Raw genomic sequence first — 26,487 nt, 5'->3', positions numbered from 1 at the left:
TGTGCTCTTCACGGATTAATCCTGGTTTCAACTGTACCAGAAAGATGTCAGACAGCATGTATGGTGTCGTGTGGGCGACAGGTTTGCTGAAGTCAACGTTGTGAACAGAGTGCCCCATGGTGGTAGTGGGGTTATGGTATGGGCAGACATAAGCTACAGGCAACGAACACAATTATATTTTATTGATGGCAATTTGAATGCACAGAGATACCATGACGAGATCCTGAGGTCCATTGTCGTGCCATTCATTTGACACCATTACATCACGTTTCAGCATGATAATACACAGCCCCATGTCGCAAGGATCTGTACACAATTCCTGGAAGATGAAATAGTCCCATTTCTTCCATGGCTTGCATACTCACCAGACATGTCACCCATGTAATGCTAGGTAATTCATGCTCAGATTACCATTTCACATGGAGGCATGAGGGCTGAGCAACCCTGACCCACCTTGCCAACTAACAATGTAATGCTAGGTAATTAAGGACTTTGTCCTAGTGTCACAATCCAGATTTAAAACATGCCAAATGTAAGTGAGTTTCCTGTCTGCCAAATAATTTTTTATATACCCCCTGGCGATGTGAGAGAGCATCACTAGCAAGGTTGGCCAGCAAAGGGAAACACAGCAAGCATTCCTTGGTGGTGGAACTATTCTCAACAACACAAGCACATCATATCCTAGGTTTGGACCAGATCCTACAGCAACCAGACATCCAGATCCTACAAAAAAACTTCCTTGACACTGCAAACATGAGAGGTAATGGGTCCTACTAAAAGAGCCTGGCAGTGAGTGGACCTTCGTCCAGCAGGGCTGGCAGCAGCTGAGCTCATCTCCATCCCGCTGCCGAGGCACCACAGTCAGCCGTGGACGCCCCTGCTACTAGAGAGGCTCTGCAACAGCAGTGGAGGTGGGAACTGAACTCCACAAACAGCATGTCAACATGAAGGAAGAGAAGGCTACATTGGAAACGTTCAGAGGCTGGAGCAGGCGGAACTGGATGTACTGAAGGGCCGCCACAAGAGGGGCCCCAGCGGCATCGGAGAAGAGTATTTACTCTGCGTTTTAGTTTCATTAGGGCACCTGCACGTCGGCCTATTAATCGCCGTCTCTTTCTCTTCTGAGTGTCTGATGTCCAGAAGCTCTTTTTATTCATAGGAAACTATTCTGGAAACATTATGTACAAAAATGTTTTAAGATCAGCAACAAAAAAAAAAACATAAAATAGAATTGCTCAGGAGCCCGTAAAACATAAAACGTAAAAAAAACATTCCAGCGACATTTTCTCAGATGGTGAAAATCTCAGAGTGAAAGTAAAATCAGCCATTACCTCCTTAGTGGATACAAATAAAATAAATTACCTTCAGTAAGACTTCTACTCTAAGAGTTAAAAAAAACTGTTGTAGAAACAAAATAGTTTAAATTTAAAACTCAAAATAACATAATTTGCTTCTTTATGCCACAGTAACACATTTACTTATGAAAGACCTTAAGCTAGAGTATGATGGTATAAATGGATGCAAAAACACATCATTGATTTTCACGATTGCCAATACAATCAAAAGGATTTGATCAACCCAAATTATACATTTATTCTAATTGTAAAGGCTAAATACGACCTCCTATCATTTTGAGGTAATGATTCATGAGCAAACCATTAAACAAGACAAATGATGTGGCTGGCTGGTGGGGATTTAAATATCCTCTCGTCTCAGTTATAGCAAGATGGAATGACAGAAATTAAGAGAGAAATGGGGGTGAGAGAAAAAGAGATATGTAGACATAGAGAGAAGGGGGATATTCAGAGACATAAAAGAGAGAGGAGAGAGAGAGGCAGAGACATGAAAGAGGGAGGAGAGAGAGGCAGAGAGAGAGGGAGGAAGAGAGATGAGCTTGAGCCTGCAGGACAGTGGTTCTTATTGGAAATGGCAACAGGCAAACATGGCTGGCAGCTAAACTTCAGGGGATGAAAAGCAATCAGCACTATTTCATTAGATAGAGAGAGAGAGGGAGAGGAAGAGAGAGAAAGAGGGAGAGGGAAAGAGGAAGCAAGAGAGAGAGAGGGACAGCAAAATCACTATGTATTCAGACATAATAAAGAAAATGGAGAGGTAAGTCACTGTTTTATTTCTTCCAGGAGCAGCTACAGTATTGAACGTCTAGTACAAGCAGCATTGCCAAATTCAATCAAAACCAAAATTGGCACACACAAAAATCTGTCCCTGTATCATTACAACAAATGTAGCGAGTACAAGCTATGCCCTAACCAAACAGGGGGTTTTGATTTCATATTATATTATTCATGCAAGACATTTGTGTTCTTTTCTAACACAAAAACAATATTATTTGTCTGTGGGCCCAGTTTAACCACCGTGCAGGCTGAATTGAATTCCCTACAGTCAGAGAGGAGTATCAGATTGTACAGCTTGTGAGTGGGAGGAAAAATACCAAGTATGGAAGGCTGTCTGTAGAAGATGGATAGATGGAGAGATGAAAAGAAAGTGAGACATATACAGTCCCTTGAGAAAGTATTCACACCCCTTACCTTTTCCAACAGTATGTTGTGTTACAGCCTGAATTTAAAATTGATTAAATGTAGATTTGGTTACTGGCATATACACAATACCCCATAATGTCAAAGTGGAACTATGTTTTTGAAATGTTTACAAATGAATAAAACATGAAATGCTGAAATGTCTTGAGTCCATAAGTATTCAACCCCTTTGTTATGGCAAGCCTAAATACATTCAGCGGTTAAAATATGCATAACAACCACATAATAAGTTGCATGGACTCAATAATAATGTTTAACATAATTTTTGAGTGACTACCTCATCTATGTACCTCACACATACAATTATATGTAAAGTCCCTCAGTCAAGAAGTGAATTTCAAACACAAATTCAACCACAAAGACCAAGGAGGTTTTCCGATGCCTAGCAAAGAAGGGCACCTATTGGTACATGGGTAAAAATACAAAAATCAGACATTGAATATCCAAATACAAGTTATTAATTACAGTTTGGATGGTGTATCAATTAACACAGTCACTGCAAAGATACAGGAGTCCTTCCTAACTCAGTTGCCGGAGAGAAAGGAAGCTGCACAGGGATTTCACCATGAGGCCAATGGTGACTTTAAAACAGTTACAGGGTTTCATGGCTGTGATAGGAGAAAACTGGAGATGGATCAACAACATTGTAGTTACTCCACAATACTAACCTAATCATGCATTCTGTTTGCAACAAGGCACTAAAGTAATACTGTAAAACATTTGGCAAGGCAACTAATTGTTTGTCCGGAACACAAAGTGTTATGTTCGGGGCAAATCCAATACATCACATTATGGAGTACCACTCTCCATACACTGGGGGAAAAAAGTACTTGATCCCCTGCTGATTTTGTACGTTTGCCCACTGACAAAGAAAGGATCAGTCTATAATTTTAATGGTAGGTTTATTTGAACAGTGAGAGAAAGAATAACAACAACAAAAAATCCAGAAAAACACATGTCAAAAATGTTATAAAATGATTTGCATTTTAATGAGGGAAATAAGTATTTGACCCCTCTGCAAAACATGACTTAGTACTTGGTGGCAAAACCCTTGTTGGCAATCACAGAGGTCAAACGTTTCTTGTAGGTGGCCACCAGGTTTGCACACATCTCAGGAGGGATTTTGTCCCACCACTCTTTGCAGATCTTCTCCAAGTCATTAAGGTTTTGAGGCTGACGTTTGGCAACTCGAACCTTCAGCTCCCTCCACAGCTTTTCTATGGGATTAAGGTCTGGAGACTGGCTAGACCACTCCAGGACCTTAATGTGCCTCTTACTGAGCGACTCCTTTGTTGCGTTGGCCGTATGTTTTGGGTCATTGTCATGCTGGAATACCCATCCACGACCCATTTTCAATGCCCTGGCTGAGGGAAGGAGGTTCTCACCCAAGATTTGACGGTATATGGCCCCGTCCATCGTCCCTTTGATGCGGTGAAGTTGTCCTGTCCCCTTAGCAGAAAAACACCCCCAAAGCATAATGTTTCCACCTCCATGTTTGACGGTGGAGATGGTGTTCTTGGGGTCATAGGCAGCATTCCTCCTCCTCCAAACACGGCGAGTTGAGTTGATGCCAAAGAGCTCCATTTTGGTCTCATCTGACTACAACACTTTCACCAGTTGTCCTCTGAGTCGTAGTGTGTTACCAATTGTTTTCTTGGTGACTATGGTTCCAGCTGCCTTGAGATCATTGACAAGATCCTCCGTGTAGTTCTGGGCTGATTCCTCACCGTTCTCATGATCATTGCAACTCCACGAGGTGAGATCTTGCATGGAGCCCCAGGCCGAGGGAGATTGACAGTTCTTTTGTGTTTCTTCTATTTGCGAATAATCGCACCAAATGTTGTCACCTTCTCACCAAGCTGCTTGGCGATGGTCTTGTAGCCCATTCCAGCCTTGTGTAGGTCTACAATCTTGTCCCTGACATCCTTGGAGAGCTCTTTGGTCTTGGCCATGGTGGAGAGTTTGGAATCTGATTGATTGATTGTTTCTGTGGACAGGTGTCTTTTTTACAGGTAACAAGCTGCGGTTAGGAGCACTCCTTTTAAGAGTGTGCTCTTAATCTCAGCTAGTTACCTGTATAAAAGACACCTGGGAGCCAGAAATCTTTCTGATTGAGAGGGGGTCAAATACTTATTTCCCTCATTAAAATGCACATCAATTTATAACATTTTTTACATGCATTTTTCTGGATATTTTTGTTGTTATTCTATCTCTCACTGTTCAAATAAACCTACCATTAAAATTATAGACAGATCCTTTCTTTGTCAGTGGGCAAACATACAAAATCAGCAGGGGATCACATACTTTTTTCCCCCACTGTATGCTTGGTTTTCTTTCTTTTTTTATTTCACCTTTATTTAACCAGGTAGGCTAGTTGAGAACAAGTTCTCAATTACAACTGCGACCTGACCAAGATAAAACAAAGCAGTGCGACAAAAACAACAACACAGAGTTATACATGGGTTAAACAAACATACAGTCAATAACACAATATAAAAATATGTATACAGTGTGTGCAAAATGAAGTAAGGAGGTAAGGCAATAAATAGGACAATAGTGGCAAAGTAATTACAGTTTAGCAATTAACACTGGAGTGATATATGTGCAGATGAGGATGTGCAAGTAGAAATACTGGTGAGCAAAAGAGCAGAAAAACAAAAACAAATATGGGGATGAGGTAGGTAGTTGGATGGGCTACTTACAGATGGGCTGTGTACAGCTGCAGTGATCGGTAAGCTACTCTGACAGCTGACGCTTAAAGCTAGTGAGGGAGATGTAAGTCTCCAACTTCAGTGATTTTTGCAATTTGTTTCAGTCATTGGCAGCAGAGTCTTGGAAGTAATGACGGCCAAACGAGGTGTTGGCTTTGGGGATGACCAGTGAAATATACCTGCTGGAGCGCGTGCTACGGGTGAGTGTTGCTATGGTGACCAGTGAGCTTAGATAAGGCGGAGCTTTACCTAGCAAAGACTTATAGATGACCTGGAGCCAGTGGGTTTGGAGACGAACATGTAGCGAGGGCCAGCCAACGAGAGCATACAGGTCACAGTGGGGGGTAGTATATGGGGCTTTGGTGACAAAACGGTTGGCACTGTGACAGACTGCATCCAATATGCTGAGTAGAGTGTTGGAGGCTATTTTGTAAATGACATCGCCGAAGTCAAGGATCGGTAGGATAGTTTGTTTTATGAGGGTGTGTTTGGCAGCATGAGTGAAGGAGGCTTTGCTTAATCTGAGTCTGGAAGGAGAGTTTACAGTCTAGCCAGACACCTAGGTAGTTATAGTTGTCCACATTAGAGGTCGACCGATTAATCGGAATGGCCGATTAATTAGGGCCGATTTCACGTTTTCATAACAATCGGTAATCGGTATTTTTGGCCACCAATTTGCCGATTATTTTTATTTTTGACCTTTTTTTTTAACTAGGCAAGTCAGTTAAGAACACATTCTTATTTTCAGTGACGGCCTAAGAGCGGTGGGTTAACTGCCTTGTTCAGGGGCAGAACGACAGATTTTTACCTTGTCAGCTTGGGGATGCAACCTTACGGTTAACTAGTCCAACGCTCTAACCACCTGCTTTACATTGCACTCCACGAGGAGCCTGCCTGTTATGCGAATGCAGTAAGAAGCCAAGGTAAGTTGCTAGCTAGCATTAAACTTATCTTATAAAAACAATCAATCAATCAATCAATCAATCACAATCACTAGTTAACTACACATGGTTGATGATATTACTAGTTTATCTAGCCTGTCCTGCATTGCATACAATTGATGTGGTGCGCATTCGCGAAAAAGGTCTGTCGTTGCTCCAAATTGTACCTAACCATAAACATCAATGTCTTTCTTAAAATCAATACACAAGTATATATTTTTAAACCTGCATCTTTAGTTAATATTGCCTGCTAACATGAATTTCTTTTAACTAGGGAAAATGTGTCACCTCAGCAACAGAGTCAGGGTATATGCAGCAGTTTGGGCCACCTGGTTCGTTGTGAACTGCAAAGACTATTTCTTCCTAACAAAGATAGCCGACTTCGCCAAAAGTGGGATGATTTAACAAAAGCGCATTTGCGAAAAAAGCACAATCGTTGCACGACTGTACCTAACCATAAACATCAATGCCTTTCTTAAAATCAATACACAGAAGTATATATTTTTAAACCTGCATATTTAGCTAAAAGAAATCCAGGTTAGCAGACAATATTAACCAGGTGAAATTGTGTCACTTCTCTTCCGTTCATTGCACGCAGAGTCAGGGTATATGCAACAGTTTGGGCCGCCTGGCTCGTTGCGAACTACTTTGCCAGAATTTTACGTAATTATGACATAACATTGAAGGTTGTGCAATGTAACAGGAACATTTAGACTTATGGATGCCACCCGTTAGGTAAAATACGTAACGGTTCCATATTTCACTGAAAGAATAAACGTGATAGTTTCCGGATTCGACCATATCAATGACCTAAGGCTCATGTTTCTGTGTTATTATTATGTTATAATTAAGTCTATGATTTGATAGAGCAGTCTGACTGGCTTTTTTGGTCCCCCAATAATCGGTATCGGCGTTGAAAAATTATAATCGGTCGACCTCTAGTCCACATATTCTAAGTCAGGACCGTTCAAAGTAGTGATGCTAGATGGGCGGGCGGGTGCGGGCAGCGATTGGTTGAAGAGCATGCATTTAGTTTTGCTAGCATTTCATAGCAGTTGGAGGCCACGAAGGGAGTGTTGTATGGCATTGAACATCGTTTGGAGGTTTGTTAACATAGTGTCCAAAGAAGGGCCAGATGTATACAGAATGGTGTCGTCTGCGTAGAGGTGGATCAAAGAATCACCAGCAGCAAGAGCGACATCATTGATATATACAGAGAAAAGAGTCGGCCCGAGAATTGAACCCTGAATTGAACCCCCCCATAGAGACTGCCAGAGGTCCGGACAACAGGCCCTCCAATTTGACACACTGAACTCTATCTGAAAAGTAGTTAGTGAACCAGGCAAGGCAGTCATTAGAGAAACCAAGGCTGTTGAGTCTGCCGATAAGAATACGGTGATTGACAGAGTCGAAAGCCTTGGCCACGTCGATGAAGACGGCTGTAAGGTACTGTCTTTTATCGATGGCGGTTATGATATCGTTTAGGACCTTGAGCGTGGCTGAGGTTCACCTGTGACCAGCTCAGAAACCAGATTGCATAGTGGAGAAGCTACGGTGGGATTAGGAAATGGTTGGTGATCTGTTTGTTCACTTGGCTTCTGAAGACATTAGAAAGGCAGGGCAGGATGAATATAGGTCTGTAACAGTTTGGGTCAAGAGTGTCTCCCCCTTTGAAGGGGGGATGACCACGGCCGCTTTCCAATCTTTAGGAATCTCAGACAATACAAAAGAGAGGTTGAACAAACTAGTAATAGGGGTTGCAACAATGGCAGTGGATACTTTTAGGAAGAGAGGGTCCAGATTGTCTATCCCAGCTGATTTGCAGGGATCCAGATTTTGCAGCTCTTTCAGAACATCAGCTGTCTGGATTTGGGTGATGGAGAAGGGGGGGGACTTGCAATCATTAAGGACTGGGGAGTTTTTCAGGATAAAAAGAAACGGAATGGAGCTAAGCATAGGCAAAATCCTAGAGGAAAACCTGGTTCAGTCTGCTTTCCACAAGACACTGGTAGATTAATTCACTTTTCAGCAGGACAATAAACTAAAACACAAGGGCAAATATACACTGGAGTAGCTTACCAAGAAGAAAATGAATGTTCCTGAGTGGCCGAGTTGCAGCTTTGACCTAAATCTGCTTGAAAATCTATGGGATGACTTGAAAATGGTTGTCTAGCAATGATCAACAACTAATTTGACAGAGTATGAAGAATTCTGAAAAGAATAATGGCAAATATTGTACACTTAGGTGTGAAAAGAGACTTACCCAGAAAAACGCACAGCTGTAATCGCTGCCATAGGTGATTCTAACATTTACTGACTCAAGGGTTTGAATACTTATGTAAATTCAATATTTCTGTTCCATTTTCAATTAGTTACCGAAAATGTCTAAAAGCATGTTTTCACTCTGTCATTATGGGGTATTGTGTGTAGATGGGTGACAAACATAATCTATTTAATTCATTTTGAATTCAGGCTGTAACACAACCAAATGTAGAATAAATCAGGAGGTATGAACACTTTCTAAAGGCACTGTAAATGGAAAGATAGGAAGGAGAGGTCTGGGAGACAGCTGGGGAAGAGTGACTATTATTGTTCTGTGCTGGAAGGAATCGCCTCACTGTGGGTATTGGGAGTGCTGTGTCAGTGAATCTCAACCTTTTGTACCAGGGACTGGCAAGCTATAGTTGTTCCCCGGTAGAACTCACTGAATCAGTGTCAGCTAACCATCTCAGGGACCGGTCAACATCATCTCCTTGATAATGTGAATTGTAACTAGTGCTGAGCGATTAGTGCTTTTTGAGGACGGTTTGGTTTTGGTTCAATTCTTAAAATATAATCACGTTTTTTTATTTCAAATATATATATATATATTTTTCCATTAAATCACTATGTGGGTTGAATGCTATAACAACACAGAATAAAACTATTAATAAAAGTCCCATGATGGTAGTGTCTGCCCATTTCTGCTTATCACTTATTAACAATCATTTATTAACATTACTTTAATAAAATATTTCAGTTGTTGTGTATTTGAAGACTTTTTTATTCCAAGTCATCATCTCATCTCTATAGAGCCGCTGCCTATGCTCTCTGACAAATTTCCTATTTTAGTAGCTTTTCAAATTAAATAAGGCAGACTTTTATGACTGCTGAATACTTTGATCATGTACTTTTAGGTAGATACCTCGAAGCAACTGCTTTCTATCACTCTCCATTGCATATTGTTCTGTCTCTTTAAGCAGACATAAAAAAACATAGATGGACAAGTAGGTGAGCAACTGATTATGGTCATTGTAGTTAATTACCAAGTTAACTGGAATAAACAACGCATTTTATTGGAATCCATACAACATCGCACAGGTCGGGCTTGATCTGATTTATCTCTAGACTAGAGAATCTGCGCAATGTGTGCATTGAGCTCACAGAAGAAAATAAATAATGCAGTTGAAGTCGGAAGTTTACATACTGTCACAAGCGTCGAAGAGATGAGACCAAGATGCAGCAGGTACCAGAATACTCATACTTTAATTTATTATTTAAAGTGAGTAACGGGAAAAACAAGAAACAAAAACGACAGCTAACAGATTTGCAGGCTTGACAACAGCAGTGCAAATACAACTACCCACAAAACCCAAACCAAACACACACCTAATTATAGGACTCTCAATCAGAGGCAATTAGAAACACCTGCCTCCAATTGAGAGTCCAACACCCAAACCTAAACATAGAAAAACTAAACTAGACAGAACGTAGAAATACATACAAAAACACAAACCCTCTGCCACGTCCTGACCAAAACTAATACAATTACTCCCTCTGCTGGTCAGGACGTGACAGTACCCCCCCTAAAGGTGCAGACCCCGACTGCACCTAAAAGAAAAGACAAAAACCCCCAAACAACAAAAAATATCCCCCTAAACTAAAGGGAGGGAAGGGAGGGTGGCTGCCGTCAACGACGGCACTGTGCTACCCCCCCTCCCCTCCCCAACCCACCTTTATAGGAGGCATCTCAGGTGCGGGACGTGGACCTCGCTCCACCTTCGGCGTCGCCCACTTAAGTGGCGCCCCTGGCTGCGCCCGGCTGGCGGGCGGCGATGGCTGCGCCGGGCAGGCGGGCCGCTCTGGCTGGGCCGGAGGGCAGGCGGGCCGCTCTGGCAGCTCCTGACTGGCTGGCGGCACTGGCGACTCCTGACTGGCGGGCAGCTCTGGCGACTCCTGACTGGCGGGCAGCTCTGGCGACTCCTGACTGGCGGGCAGCTCTGGCGACTCCTGACTGGCGGGCAGCTCTGGCGACTCCTGACTGGCGGGCAGCTCTGGCGACTCCTGACTGGCGGGCAGCTCTGGCGACTCCTGACTGGCGGGCAGCTCTGGCGACTCCTGACTGGCGGGCAGCTCTGGCGACTCCTGACTGGCGGGCAGCTCTGGCGACTCCTGACTGGCGGGCAGCTCTGGCGACTCCTGACTGGCGGGCAGCTCTGGCGACTCCTGACTGGCGGGCGGCTCTGGCAGCTCCTGACTGGCGAGGCTGGGCTGACGCACTAGATGCCTGATGTGTGGGGCTGGTACTGGACGTGCCAGCCTGGAGACACGCACCTCAAGGCTAGTGCGTGTAGCGGGAAACACTGGACCGAAGAGGCGCACTGGCGGTCTCGAGCGCAGGGTTGGCATCACCCCTTCAGGCTGGATGCCCACTCTCCCCTGGCACATGCGGGGCGCTGGTACTGCGCGTACCGGCCTAGAAATACCAGGCCTCACCACAGCACCTACCCCAAAGCACGGGACCTGTCCAGTCTGTTTCTGTCCAAAAAGGGTACGGGGAGTTGGCCTGGGTCTCCAACCTCGCCCCGCCAAACAGCCCTTGTGCCCCCCAAATTTTTTTTATTGGGGCTGCCTCTCGGGTCCCTTACCCGCCGTGTTCCCCAGTCCTTGCCAGAATTCCTCCGCTGCTTGGTCCTGGTATGGTGGGTAGTTCTGTCACAAGCGTCAAAGAGATGAGACCAAGGCGCAGCGGGTACCAGAATACTCATACTTTAATTTATTATTTAAAGTGAGTAACGGGAAAAACAAGAAACAAAAACAACAGCTAACAGATTTGCAGGCTTGACAACAGCAGTGCAAATACAACTACCCACAAAACCCAAACCAAACACACACCTAATTATAGGACTCTCAATCAGAGGCAACTAGAAACACCTGCCTCCAATTGAGAGTCCAACACCCAAACCTAAACATAGAAAAACTAGACAGAATGTAGAAATACATACAAAAACACAAACCCTCTGCCACGTCCTGACCAAAACTAATAAAATTCCTCCCTCTGCTGGTCAGGACGTGACACATACACTAAGGTTGGAGTCATTAAAAGTCATTTTTCAACCACTCCACAAATGTCTTGTTAACAAACTACAGTTTTGGCAAGTCGTTTAGGACATCTACTATGTGCATGACAAAAGTAATTTTTCCAAAAATTGTTTACAGACAGATTGTTTCACTTATAATTAATTCACTGTCACAATTCCAGTGGGTTAGAAGTTTACATACACAAAGTTGACTGCGCCTTTAAACAGCTTGGAAAATTCCAGAGAATTATGTCACAGCTTTAGAACCTGATGAGCTAATTGACATCATTTGAGTCAATTGAAGATGTACCTGCCGATGTATTTCAAGGCCTACCTTCAAACTCAGTGCCTCTTTGCTTGACATCATGGGAAAATCAAAAGAAATCAGCCAAGACCTCAGAAAAAAAATGTTAGACCTCCACAAGTCTGGTTCAACCTTGGGAGCAATTTCCAAACGCCTGAAAGAACCACATTCATCTGTACAAACAATAGTACGCAAGTATAAACACCATGGGACCACGCAGCCGTCATACCACTCAGGAAGGAGACGCGTTCTGTCTCCTAGAGATGAAGGTACTTTGGTGCGAAAAGTGCAAATCAATCTCAGAACAACAGCAAAGGACCTTGTGAAGATGCTGGGGGAAACAGGTGCAAAATAACCTTTATCCACAGTAAAACGAGTCCTGAAAGGCTGCTCAGCAAGGAAGAAGCTACTGCTCCAAAACTGCCATAAAAAAAGCCAGACTACGGTTTGCAACTGCACATGGGGACAAAGATTGTGCTTTTTGGAGAAATAACCTCTGGTCTGATGAAACAAAAATAGAACTGTTTGGCCATAATGACCATCGTTATGTTTGGAGGAAAAAGGGGGAGGCTTGCAAGGCAAAGAACACATCCCAACCGTGAAGCACTGGGGTGGCGGCATCATGTTGTGGGGGTGCTTTGCTGCAGGAGGGACTGGTGCAATTCACAAAATAGATGGCATCATGAGGCAGGAAATGAAATGGATATAGTGAAGCAACATCTCAAGACATCAGTCAGGAAGTTATATCTTGGTTGCAAATGGGTCTTCCAAATGGACAATGACCCCAAGTGTACATCCAAAGTTGTGGCAAAATAGCTTAAGGACAACAAAGTCAAGGTATTGGAGTGGCTATCACAAAGCCCTGACCTCAATCCTATAGAAAATTTGGGGGCAGAACTGAAAAAGTGTGTGCGAGCAAGGAGGCCTACAAACCTGACTCACCTACACCAGCTCTGTCAGGAGGAATGGACCAAAATTCACCCAACTAACTGTGGGAAGCTTGTGGAAGGCTACCCGAAACATTTGACCCAAGTTAAACAATTTAAAGGCAATGCTACCAAATACTAATTGAGTGTATGTAAACTTCTGACCCACTGGGAATGTGATGAAAGAAATAAAAGCTGAAATAAATCATTCTCTCTACTATTATTATGACATTTCAGATTCTTAAAATAAAGTGGTGATCCTAACTGACCTAAGACAGGGAATTCTTACGAGGATTAAATGTCAGGAATTGTGAAAAACTGAGTTTAAATGTATTTAGGTAAGGTGTATGTAAACTTCCGACTTCAACTATACATAGAATTCAAATAATTTAACCAACATCGGTCAATTGGTTGTTTAAAAACCGAAAATAACTGACATTTTGGTTAAACGCTCAGCACTAATTGTAACTCTATACTCCAGTAAATGTCAAGCTCAAATTCAGATACTTATTATATCCATAAAGTAAGAAGGGTAAGGAAATTAGACCACAAATGCTATGGTTCCCATAGTTAAATATATATAAAATATGTGTAAACCAGTGTTTCTTTTGCAAAGGTCAAACTTCTCTGGCTAGTTAGTATACATTCATGTAAACGTCCTCAGTTTTGTTACTTGGTAAGAGGTTGGCAGGCATGGTCAAGAAAGTGGACATATGGGGCTCGACTCAGGTGGTGTGTTGCTTAACATCCCCTCCCGAGATGCCCAGCCTGGTCTCTTCGCAATCCAGCAGCTCCCTGTAAGTGATCTCTGTGTCCAGCTTCAGCTTGATGTGAAGCATCTCCTGGTAGTTCTTCAGGAAATTGCTCATCTCTAGCTTGGTCCTGCACAGCTGGTTTTCCAGGTGGGCAATGATGTCCTCTAGCGCACCAACGTTGCCCAGATGGGCATTCTCCATGTTCTCCAACTGCATCTCCATGGCAGCGTTCTGGGCCCTCAGCCCGTTGATCCGGTTCTGGAAGTCTGTCACCTGGTTGTGGAAGGTGGTGATCTCCTCCTTCATCTGGTCCTTCTTCTTGCCAGAGACGTCCTTGAGCTTCTCAAAGTTACCCTTGTACCACTTCTCCTCCTCCTGGACGTTGTGGGCCATGGCAGCTTTGATCTCCATTCATGTTTGGCACAGGTAGGCAGCCAGGGCTTGTCTGATTCCAGCTTGGCAGTCACCGTGGAGTCCTCGATCTACTTGAGGAGGTCAGCCACCTCCTTATCATGGAGCTTCTTGAGGAACTGGATCTCGGCCACCAGCTTCTCTACGTGCCTCTCTAGGTCGGCTCTCTGCAGCGTGGCGTTGTCCACGTTCTTCCGGAACTCCCTCAGGATCATCTCTGCCTCGTCCCGCAGAGAGCTCCTCCTCCAGTTTCATCCTCCACACCTCCACCTCCTCCTCAATGTAGCTCCTTTCGATGTCCACCGCCCCCTTCTCCTGGGTCAGCGCCTCAATTAGATCCCGTATTTCCTTGAGTTTGAGCTTGTACTCTTCCCCGATGCCGCTGGGGCCCCCCTAGTAGATGCACTTCAGATTATCCAGTTCTGCCAGCAGTTGGGCATTCCTCTGCTCCAATGTCTGAACCTGAACCTGTAGCCCAAAAAGTGCACGTTCAACTCCTGCATCTCGTCAGCAGGCTAATTGTGGAATTCAGTTCCCACCTCCACTGCTGTTGCAGAGCCACCCTGGTAGCTGGAGCATCCACGGCTGACTGTGGTGCCTGGGCAGTGGGATGGAGATGGGTTTAGTTGCTGCTGGGTCATGCTGGAAGAAGATCCACTCACGGCCAGGGTCTTGGAGCAGGAACCATTACCTCTCATGTTTGCAGTGTGGAGGACAATTGTTGTAGGATCTGGAGGTTTGGTTGCTGTAGGATCTGGTTCAAACGTAGAATCTGTTTGCGTGTGTGTTGAGAATAGTTCCACCACCGAGGAAGGCTTGTTTCCCTTTGCTGGTCAACCTTGCGCTCTCAAATCGCCAGGGGGATAGAGTGGGGTCTGAAATGATTGACACCCTTGATAAAGATGTGCAATAATGACTTTATAAAATAAATAATAAAAATACAGAGCTGTATTGTATACTAAAAAGAATGGGAAATTATACTATTTTAAACTAATACAATTTCTCAGAGAAGACATTTTTTTTTCTCAAAAAAGGTAAGGTTGACAATTACATTGACACCCCTAAAGATTGTTCTAAATAAAGCAGTCAAAAGTTTAGTTCTTGGTCCCATATTCCGAGCATGCAATTACTACAGTCGTGGCAAAAGGTTTTGAGAATGACACAAATATAAATTTTCACAAATTCTGCTGCCTCAGTTTGTATGATGGCAATTTGCATATACTCCAGAATGTTATGAAGAGTGATCAGATGAATTGCAATTAATTGCAAAGTCCCTCTTTGACATGCAAATGAACTGAATCCCCCAAAAACATTCCCACTGCATTTCAGCCCTGCCACAAAAGGACCAGCTAACATCATGTCAGTTATTCTCTTGTTAACACAAGTGTGAGTGTTGATGAGGACAAGGCTGGAGATCACTCTGTCATGCTGATTGAGTTCTAATAACAGACTGGAAGCTTCAAAAGAAGGGTGGTGCTTGGAATCATTGTTCTTCCTCTGTCAATCATGGTTACCTGCAAGGAAACACATGCCGAAATCATTGCTTTGCACAAAAAAAGGGCTTCACAGGCAAGGATATTGCTGCCAGTAAGATTGCACCTAAATCAACCATTTATCGGATCATCAAGAACTACAAGGAGAGCGGTTCAATTGTTGTGAAGAAGGCTTCAGGGCGCACAAGAATGTCCAGCAAGTGCCAGGACCATCTCCTAAAGTTGATTCAGCTGCGGGATCGAGGCACCAACAGTACAGAGCTTGCTCAGGAATGGCAGCAAGCAGGTGTGAGTGCATCTGCACACACAGTGAGGCGAAGACTTTTGGAGGATGGCCTGGTGTCAAGAAGGGCAGCAAAGAAGCCACTTATCTTCAGGAAAAACATCAGGGACAGACTGATATTCTGCAAAAGGCACAGGGATTGGACTGCTGAGGACTGGGGTAAAGTCATTTTCTCTGATGAATCCCCTTTCCGATTGTTTGGGGCATCCGGGAAAAAGCTTGTCCAGAGAAGACAAGGTGAACGCTACCATCAGTCCTGTGTCATGCCAACAGTAAAGCATCCTGAGACCATTCATGTGTGGGGTTGCCTCTCAGTCAAGGGAGTGGGCTCACTCACAATTTTGCGTAAGAACACAACCATGAATAAAGAATGGTACCAACACATCCTCCAAGAGCAACTTCTCCCAACCATCCAGGAACAGTTTGGTGATGAACAATGCCTTTCCAGCATGCTGGAGCACCTTGCCATAAGGCAAAAGTGATAACTAAGTGGCTCAGGGAAGAAAACATCGATATTTTGGGTCCATGGCCAGGAAACTAACCCAGACCTTAATCCCATTGAGAACTTGTGGACAATCCTCAAGAGGCGGGTGGACAAACAAAAACCCACATATTCTGACTAACTCCAAGCATTGATTATGCAATAATGTGCTGTCATCAGTCAGGATGTGGCCCAGAAGTTAATTGACAGCATGCCAGGGCGGATTGCAGAGGTCTTGAAAAAGAAGGTTCCACACTGCAAATATTGACACTTTGCATCATCTTCACGTAATTGTCAATAAAAGCCTTTGACACTCATGAAATGCTTGTAATTATACTTCAGTATTCAATAGTAACATTTGACAAAAATATCTAAAGACACTGAAGCAGCGAACTTTGTGAAAATGAATATTTGTGTCATTCTCAAAACTTTTGGCCACAACTGTATATCAACTTTGTATTTCAGATTATTTTGTGCCCAATAAAAATTCACGGTAAATAATGTATTGTGTCATTTTGGAGTCACTTTTATCATGAATAAGAATAGAATATGTTTCTCAACACATCTATATTCATGTCGATGCTACCATGACTATGGATAATCCTGAATGAATCGTGACTAATGATGAGTGAGAAATTTACAGAGGGTCAAAGATCATACCCCCAAGACATGCTAGCCTCCCCTGTTATTGGTAATGGTGAGAGGATAGCATGCCATGGGGGAATGATCTTCATGATATGACGCACAGACAGAGACGAGAGATAGAAAGAAGGAAGGAAAGAGAGATGGACAGCTCTGTAGCTCCCGAGGGATGAGGAACAAGTGGAAAGGTTGTCTGTTGATCTTCGTCTCCTGGCACCTATACGGCTATATCAAATCAGGCAGCTCCGGGGTTGGCCACGCACGCACACGAACACACACAGTAGTTGGGATTGAACGTGACAACGCAGTTTGACATTTCCAGCTATCAGACGCTCTCCCCCCACAGATGTTTGGGCTGAAGGGGAGTGTGCGATTGTGTGTATGCGAGTGTAAGTCTTACACTATTAACTGAGGGAGTGAAGGCTATATTTTTACCTCTGTAAATCAGTCTGCCGGTCTCCCAAACATTCACACACACACACACACACACACACACACACACACACACACACACACACACACACACACACACACACACACACACACACTCTATTACCTCTGTCTGCCTGCTCCCCTGCCTTCACCAGTCACCCACCCTGGATAGAAGAGCTCTATTGTATATCCCCCCTATCTTTATTTCATCTATAAAAAGACATACAGAAACACTGTCATACACCCGAGGTGACATGGCCTACTTTGAGAAGCCGTAAGTGTCTGTGTGTGTGTGTGTTCACATTGGTGTGTCTGGTAAAGCTGGGCAATATGGGAGCGGGATGTCAAAATGAATTTAACAGCCCCAATTGTGAGACATGATAGCTCTTTCACTCCGTTTGATGCTATCTATTTTGCTTCCCCACATGTTGGAGGGTTGCTTATTAGTGCCACTTCTCATGAGTCTTTGAAACGTCAGGTGTACGCCCACACCGACGCCCACACCCATACACAGCTTCTCGTGCCTTGGCAACATCAGGTGCTAAGGCTGACACACAATTAGTGTATGTTTTGGCAGGAAGCCTGGAAAAATGTCACTTTTCAGCCTCGAATCAAACAGCAAAGGAGGACGGCTCCTTAAGACATCTCACATGTAGCCTCGAGCATCTTCACAGCACAATATTTACTTTCAAATCAATGGAACAATTCAAACCTAGTGCGATCCTAGAGAGTTGCCCTTAAGCCCTTATAAATCAATTGGAAAAAGCTGTGAAATTAACCAATATCAAATACAAAACTGCTACACGACAAAATGTCAATAGTAATGGTTGTATAGATTAGATATGCAGATATTGCTGTACAAGTAGATAAAAGGAAACCTCTTCATATACACTCAACAAAAATATAAGTGCAACATGTAAAGTGTTGGTCCCATGTTTCAGGAGCTGAAATAAAAGACCCAGAAATGTTCCATATGCAAGAAAAATCTTATTTCTCAGAAATGTTGTGCACACATTTGTTTACATCCCTGTTTGTGAGCATTTCTCCTTTGCCAAGATAATCCATCCACCTGACATGCGTGGCATACCAAGAAGCTGATTAAACAGCATGATCATTACACAGCTGTACCTTCTGCTGGGAACAATAAAAGGCCACTCTAAAATGTGTAGTTGTCACACAACACAATCAAATCAAATTGTATTTGTCATATGCGCAGAATACAACAGGTGTAGACCTTACAGTGAAACGCTTACTTACAAGCATTAACAAACAACGCAGTTTAAAAAAAACATTAAGTAAAAAATAAGAAATCAAAGTAACAAATAATTAAAGAGCTGCAGTAAAATAACAATAGCGAGGCAATATACAGGGGGTACCGGTACAGAGTCAATGTGCGGGGGCACCGGTTAGTCAATGCCACAGATGTCTCAAGTTTTGAGATGTCTCAAGTTTTGAGGGAGTGTGCAATTGGCATGCTGACTGCAGGATTGTCCACCAGAACGGTTGCCAGAGAATTGAATGTTAATTTCTCTACCATAAGCCACCTCGAACGTTGTTTTAGAGAATTTGGCCGTACTTCCAACCGGCCTCACAACCGTAGACCACGTGTAACCACGCCAGCCCAGGACCTCTACATCCGGCTTCTTCACCTGCGGAATCGTCTGACATCAGCCATCCGGACAGCTGATAAAACTGTGGGTTTGCATAACTGAAATATTTCTGCACAAACTGTCAGAAACCGTCTCATTGAAGCTCTTCTGCATGCTCGTCATCCTCATCAGGATCAGGATCTTCGGCATCGTAATCGCCTTCAGTGGGCAAATGCTCACCTTCGATGGCCACTGGCACACTGGAGAAGTGTGCTCTTCATGGTTGAATCCCGGTTTCAACTGTACCGGGCAGATGTCAGACAGCGTGTATGGCTGTATGGCTATGTGTGGGCGAGCGGTTTGCTGATGTCAACATTGTGAACAAAGTGTCCCATGGAGCGGTGGGGTTATGGTATGGGCAGGCATAAGCTACGGACAACGAATACAATTGCATTTTATCGATGGCAATTTGAATGCAGTGACGAGCTCCTGAGGCCCATTGTCGTGCCATTCATCCGCCACCATCACCAGTTCCTGCAATATCCAGCAACTTCGCACAGCCATTGAAGAGGAGTGGGACAACATTCCACAATCAACAGCCTGATCAACACTGAGTGAAGTCGCACTGCATGAGGCAAATGTTGGTCGCACCAGATACTGACTGGTTTTCCGATCCACGACCCTACCTTTTTTTTAAGGTATCTGTGGCCAACAGATCCATATCTGTATTCCCAGTCATGTGAAATCCATAGATTATGGCCAACTGAATTCATTTCAATTGACTGACTTCCTTATATTAACTGTAACTCAGTAAAATCTTTGAAATTGTTGCACGTTGCGTTAATATTTTTGTTCAGTGTAATATGTGAATAATATTATTTCATCGGACCTTAGTTACATGTGATTCCTCTTTTATTACAGGTTAGCCTAATAATGCTCATGTCAGTCAAGAATAATCCCCTTGTCTTGCGACAGGTGGTGTAACTCCCACGTGAAGCTAATCCCTCAAATGACAGTGCAGAGGTAGTTGTGGTTTTTGATGTAAGACTATGGAAAAAGCCAGCAGCATCATCAACAAAATGTTGTCCGTGTCTCAAAGCGTTGAGCCCAAACACAAACTTTTTAATCTCTGGCACATTTTTTGTCTGGAGCCCGCATTGCCTTCGTTGCTAATAATAACTTCGGATATGTGTGCATTCCTATCAAAGTAAGTGCCTTATTACGTTATCCTTATAGTTTCTGTATATCGTGTTCTCGTTTCTACTGTAGCATACCATATGTATGTATGGCACATAATGTATGCACTGTTTTATTCACGTTTTCAAGTACAGGTGACAAATCATGCATTCCAATTCTTACATACAGTTGAAGTCGGAAGTTTACAAACACTTAGGTTGGAGTATTTTAAACTCGTTTTTCAACCAATCCAAAAATGTATTGTTAACAAACTATAGTTTTGGCAAGTCAATTGGGACATCTACTTAGTGCATGACTGTAACGCCCTGGCCATAGAGAGGGTGTTTTGTTCTTTATTTTGGTTAGGCCAGGGTGTTACATTGGGTGGGCGTTCTATGTTCCTTTTTCTATGTTTTTGTATTTCTTTGTTTTGGGCCGTGTGTGGCTCCCAATCAGGCACAGCTGAAACTCGTTATTGCTGATTGGGAGTCACACATAAGGAGCTTGTTTTTCCTTTGGGTTTTGTGGGTAATTGTATTTTGTTAGTGTGTTTTCCTAACAGAACTGTTTGCTGTCGTCTTTTGTTTATTTTTGTAGTGTTCTCTTTTTCATTAAAACACTAATGAAGAACACATCCTCCGCTGCGTATTGGTCCACCTTTTCCGACGATGACTTCTCTGTTTCATCTGACGAATAAGACAGCCCTTACAGAATTACCCACCAACAACGGACCAAGCAGCGGAGGAAGGGGAAGCGCCAGGAGAGGAGCGTTCAGGATTCGTGGACTTGGGAGGAAATCCTGGACGGGAAAGGACCATGGGCTCAAGCTGGGGATTATCACCGCCCACAGTGGGAGATCGAGGCGGCGAGAGCTGAGAGGTGCTGGTATGAGGAAAGGGAGCGCAGCAGACACGAGAGGCAGCCCCCAAAAAATTGGGGGGGAGGGCACACGGGGAGATTGGCGGAGTCAGGCGGTAGACCTGAGCTAACTCCCCGTGCTTACCGGAAGCAGCGTGGTACTGGTAAGACACTGTGTTATGCTGTGAAGCGCACGGTGTCCCCAGTGCGCGTGCAAAGCCCGGTGCGCTACATACCAGCCCCCCGCAAGTGCCATGCGAGTGCAGGCATCGAGCCAGGGCGGATGGTGCCAGCTCAGCGCATCTGGTCTCCAGTGCGCCTCCTCGGTCCAGGTTATCCTGCGCCGGCGTTGCGTACTGTGTCTCCAGTGCGCTGGGAGGGTCCAGTTCGCCCAATACCTGCTCTCCGCCCGTGCCGGGCCAAAGTGGGCATTCAGCCTGGAGTAAGCATGTCGAGCGTACATACCAGAACTCCAGTGCTCCCCCACAGCCCGGTTTATCCTGTGCCTCCTCCTTGGTCCAGGCCTCCAGTGGGTCTCCCCATCCTGGTCCGTCCTGTGCCTCCTCCTAGGTCCAGGCCACCAGTGGGTCTCCCCATCCTGGTCCGTCCTGTGCTTCCTCCTAGGTCCAGGCCACCAGTGGGTCTCCCCATCCTGGTCCGTCCTGTGCCACCTCCCAGGACTAGGCCTCCAGTGGGTCTCGCCAGTCCAGAGCCGTCAGAGCCGCCCGCCAGTCAGGAGCCGCCAGAGCCGCCCGCCAGTCAGGAGCCGCCAGAGCCGCCCGCCTGTCCGGAGCCGCCAGAGCCGCCCGCCTGTCTGGAGCCGCCAGAGCCGCCCGCCTGTCCGGAGCAGTCAGAGCCACCCGCCAGTCCGGTGAGTCCTGTGCATACGCCTAGGGCTTCTTTTATGTCTCCCTAGCCTGGTGAGTGCTGTGCCTGTGCCCAGGGCCAGGCATCCTTCATGTCTCCCAAGCCTGGTGAATCCTGGGCCAGAGCCGCCAGAGCCGCCCGCCAGCCCGGAGCCGCCAGAGCCGCCCGCCAGACTGGTGAGTCCTGTGCCTGTGCCCAGGGCCAGGCCTCCTTCATATCTCCCCAGCCTGGTGAATCCTGGGTCAGTGCCGCCGGAGCCGCCAGGGACGCCCGCCAGCCGGGCGCAGCCATCGCCGCCCGCCAGCCGGGCGCAGCCATCGCCGCCCGCCAGCCGGGCGCAGTCATCGCCGCCCGCCAGCCGGGCGCAGTCATCGCCGCCCGCCAGCAGTCATCGACGCCCGCCAGCCGGGCGCAGCCATCGCCGCCCGCCAGCCGGGCGCAACCATCTCCGCCAGCCGGGCGCAGCCATCGCCGCCCGCCAGCCGGGCGCAACCAGGGCCGCCCGCCAGCCGGGCGCAGTCAGGGTCGCCCACCAGACCTTCGGCGCGGCCAGGTGCACCACCTAAGAGGGTGACGCCAAGGGTGGAACAGAGGCCACGTCCCGCACCTGAGCCGCCGCCGTAAGAAGGCCCACCTGGACCCTCCCCTTCAGTGTCAGGTTTTGCGGCCGGAGTCCCCACCTTGGGGGGGGGGGGGGGGTACTGTAACGCCCTGGCCATAGAGAGGGGTCTTTATTTTGGTTAGGCCAGGGTGTTACATTGGGTGGGCGTTCTATGTTCCTTTTTCTATGTTTTTGTATTTCTTTGTTTTGGGCCGTGTGTGGCTCCCAATCAGGCACAGCTGAAGCTCGTTGTTGCTGATTGGGAGTCACACATAAGGAGCATGTTTTTCCTTTGGGTTTTGTGGGTAATTGTATTTTGTTAGTGTGTTTTCCTAACAGAACTATTTGCTGTCGTCTTTTGTTTATTTTTGTAGTGTTCTCTTTTTCATTAAAACACTAATGATGAACACATCCTCCGCTGTGTATTGGTCCACCTTTTCCGACGATGACTTCTCTGTTTCATCTGATGACGAAGACAGCCCTTACAGAGACAAAAGTAATTTTTCCAAAAATTGTTTACAGACAGATTATTTCACTTATAATTCAGTGCATCACAATTCCAGTGGGTCAGCAGTTCACATACACTAAGTTGACCGTGCCTTTAAACAGCTTGGAAAATTCCAGAAAATGATGTCAAGGCTTTAGAAGCTTCTGATAGGCTAATTGACATCATTTGAGTCAATTGGAGGTGTACCTGTGGATGCATTTCAAGGTCTACCTTCAAACTCAGTGCCTCTTTGCTTGACATCATGGGAAAAATCTAAAGAAATCAGCCAAGACCTCAGGAAAAAAAATTGTAGATCTCCACAAGTCTGGTTCATCCTTGGGAGAAATTTCCAAACGCCTGAAGGTACCACGTTCATCTGTACAAACAATAGTACGCAAGTATAAACACCAAGGGACCGCACAGCCGTCATACCGCTCAGGAAAGAGACACATTCTGTTTCCTAGAAATGAACATACTTTGGTGTGAAAAGTGCAAATCAATCCCAGAACAACAGCAACGGACCTTGTGGAGGAAACAGGTACAAAAGTATCTATATCCACAGTAAAATGAGTCCAATATCGTCATAACCTAAAAGGCCGCTCAGCAAGGAAGAATGATGCCTTCCCTGTGGCTCAGTTGGTAGAGTATGGTGTTTGCAACGCCAGGGTTGTGGGTTAGATTCCCACGGGGGGCCAGTAAGGGAAAAAATATATATATATAATAATAATGTATGAAATGAAACGTATGCATTCACTACTGTAAGTCGCTCTGGATAAGAGCGTCTGCTAAATGACTAAAATGTCAAATGTAAATGTAAGAAGCCACTGCTCCAAAACCGCCATAAAAAGCCAGGCGACAGATTGCAACTGCACATGGGGACAAAAATAGAACTGTTTGGCCTAATGACCATCATTATGTTTGGAGGAAAAAGGGGGAGGCTTGCAAGCCAAAGAACACCATCCCAACCGTGAAGCACGGGGGTGGAAGCATCATGTTGTGGGGGTGCTTTGCTGCAGGAGGGACTGGTGCACTTCACAAAATAGATGGCATCTTAAGGATGGAAAATTAGGTGGATATATTGAAGCAACATCTCAAGACATCAGTCAGGAAGTTGAAGCTTGGTCGCAAATGGGTATTCCAAGTGGACAATGACCCCAAGCATAGTTCCAAAGTTGTGGCAAAATTGCTTAAGGACAACAAAGTCAAGGTATTGGAGTGGCCATCACAAAACCCTGACCTCAATCCTATAGAAAATTTGTGGGCAGAACTGAAAAAGTGTGTGCGAGCAAGGAGGCCTACAAACCTGACTCAGGTACACCAGCTCTTTCAGGAGGAATGGGCCAAAATTCCCCAGTTAAACAATGTAAAGGCAATGCTACCAAATACTAATTGAGTGTGTGTAAACTTCTGACCCACTGGGAATGTGATGAAAGAAATAAAAGCTGAAATAAATCATTCTTTAAACTATTATTCTGACATTTCACATTCTTCAAATAAAATGGTGATCCTAACTGACCTAAGACAGGGAATTTTTACTAGGATTAAATGTCAGGAATTGTGAAAAACTGAGTTTAAATGTAGTTGGCTAAGGTGTATGTAAACTTCCGACTTCAACTGTAGATGGCAATGGACACATATGATGAGTGTACAATTCTTTTTTTTTAAGGTTATACTGATTATGATGAGCTAATGCTCAGCTAATTGCAAGCTATGTGTGCCACGTTTGTTGACATCATGCAATGCATTCTGGTTGCTACCTAAACGTCTGTCAAACCAAAGATGTTATAACAAAATGAGGTGAAGGGATGGTTCATTCGTCTTTTGTGTAAACTTCCAGAAGTTAATGTCGGATTACTTTAAAAAAATGTAATTGTTTTACTCAATTATTTTGATCACTGGTGAGGTCACCCGTGATGTGATGAATTGTAAATAGTAATTACTTAGTTCATATTATGGTTTCTGTCACCCGTGAGATAGCTAAATATGACAGCTTGTGTTAGGTCACTCTTTCCTCAGTTAGCACATTTGCTAATGTAGTTTTAATTTTCTGGTTTGGATGAGATTTGTGTTATACTGTCGCTACTTCTGTGAATGTCTGAACATTGAATCCAAAAATAAACTGCTCACATTGAGGACATACCGTTGTGAAGACTGTTTGTGCAAAATGTTTCCGTGAAAAAACAGTGTGGCCAGCTCAAACGCTGACTCTTGTGTCAACTGTAACTTGATGTTCTAAATAAGCGTTAGAATCACACCAGTTTTAGCGTATGCTGCAGGGACCACTGTAGAATGATCTCACCTGTGTGTTTGTACGTGTTAATATGAAACAGACAAACAGAAACTGCCCATTTAAAAAACTAGTTGGTGCAAAAAGATTACAATGAAAGTAATGGCCTTTCCCCTTCAGAATATCTACCCATCCCCATTATAGAACATAGTCTACCCCCATTCTAGAATACAATGCCATTCTAGAAGAGGATCAGCTAGATTTCCGATGGTGCCGTAATGCAAATTCCCCATCCAATGCAAAGCAGCAACAGAAAGACATACAGACCATGGTGGCATCTTTTCCTGCTGCTTCTGCTAGCTCAGACTGACAAAAAGGAAAACTGGCACACTAGATGGCAAAAATTGGCACTCTAGACTGGCACATTACTGGCACAGTGAATAGCTAGGCCTACTGTACATTACTGGAACGCAGCATGTGGGAGAGGTATCACACAGGAAATGTTACCAACAGCCGAGATGCCACAGTGAGTGAGTGAGTGAGTGAGTGAGTGAGTGAGTGAGTGAGTGAGTGTGAGAGAGAGAGTGAGAGTGAGAGTGAGAGTGTCTCTGTATGATTGCTAATGAGGCGGGGTAATAGAGCTGGAACCAGGAAGAGTTAGGGGTCAGTGTTGCAGGCGGAACAGACTGTACTGAATCAATAACCCCTGGGGCTGGGTTATCCATAGTACTGTCCTTATTATTTCCGTGGCAGGGTCAGGGGGATGGGGGCTGAGGCTGAAGACTGGGGCCTATGGGCAAGGGAATGGGGGCCAGGGCTCTTGGCTGGGGCCTGGGGGTGTTAGGGCAGCCTCACCTCGACACGTATTGGAACACTGGTTCAGAATCCACAGAAGAAACCATTTGGAGTTCCATCTTTGTTTCACATTGCAAATGTAGGACAACTGTCTTGTCAGTCTGTCTGTCAGTCAGTCCCACATTTCTATCCTTAACGTTTGTTAAGTATACAGAGATTCATCAACTTAAGCCTCTCTCAATGTCTCTGGGTTAAATGCGGAAGAAACATTTCAGTTGAATACATTCAGTTGGATAACTTACTAGGTATCTCCCTTCCCTTTCCTCTCTTACTCTCGCACTCCTCTCTTACTCACACTCCCCCCCCACATCTCTCTCTCTCTCACTCACTCACTCACTCACTCACTCACTCACTCACTCACTCACTCTCCCTCTCCAACCACCCTCTCTGTGCAGACTCTGTCATAGTTATGCCAATTGTAATTATGGTTTGGGAAAAAGCCAGAGGCTAATTAGCATGTACGAGGCCTGTGGAGAGAGAGACAGGAGACCCCATTAACCTCTTGTACCTCATCTCCACTAGGAGACTCGCTGCTGTTAACAACATTACATTTA

General features: G+C 44.9%; 1 protein-coding gene across 7 annotated transcripts in view; it reads right to left on the bottom strand.

The window, feature by feature from the left end:
• nalcn (sodium leak channel, non-selective) overlaps positions 1-26,487 on the bottom strand; it is a 336,159-nt gene that overhangs the window by 176,092 nt on the left and 133,580 nt on the right. The window lies entirely within an intron of this gene.

This window comes from Salmo trutta, chromosome 20 (assembly GCF_901001165.1).
Source record: "Salmo trutta chromosome 20, fSalTru1.1, whole genome shotgun sequence".
Taxonomy (NCBI): Eukaryota; Metazoa; Chordata; class Actinopteri; order Salmoniformes; family Salmonidae; genus Salmo; species Salmo trutta.
Note: the sequence above shows the minus strand (reverse complement) of the source record. Positions and strands in the feature narration are given on the sequence as shown.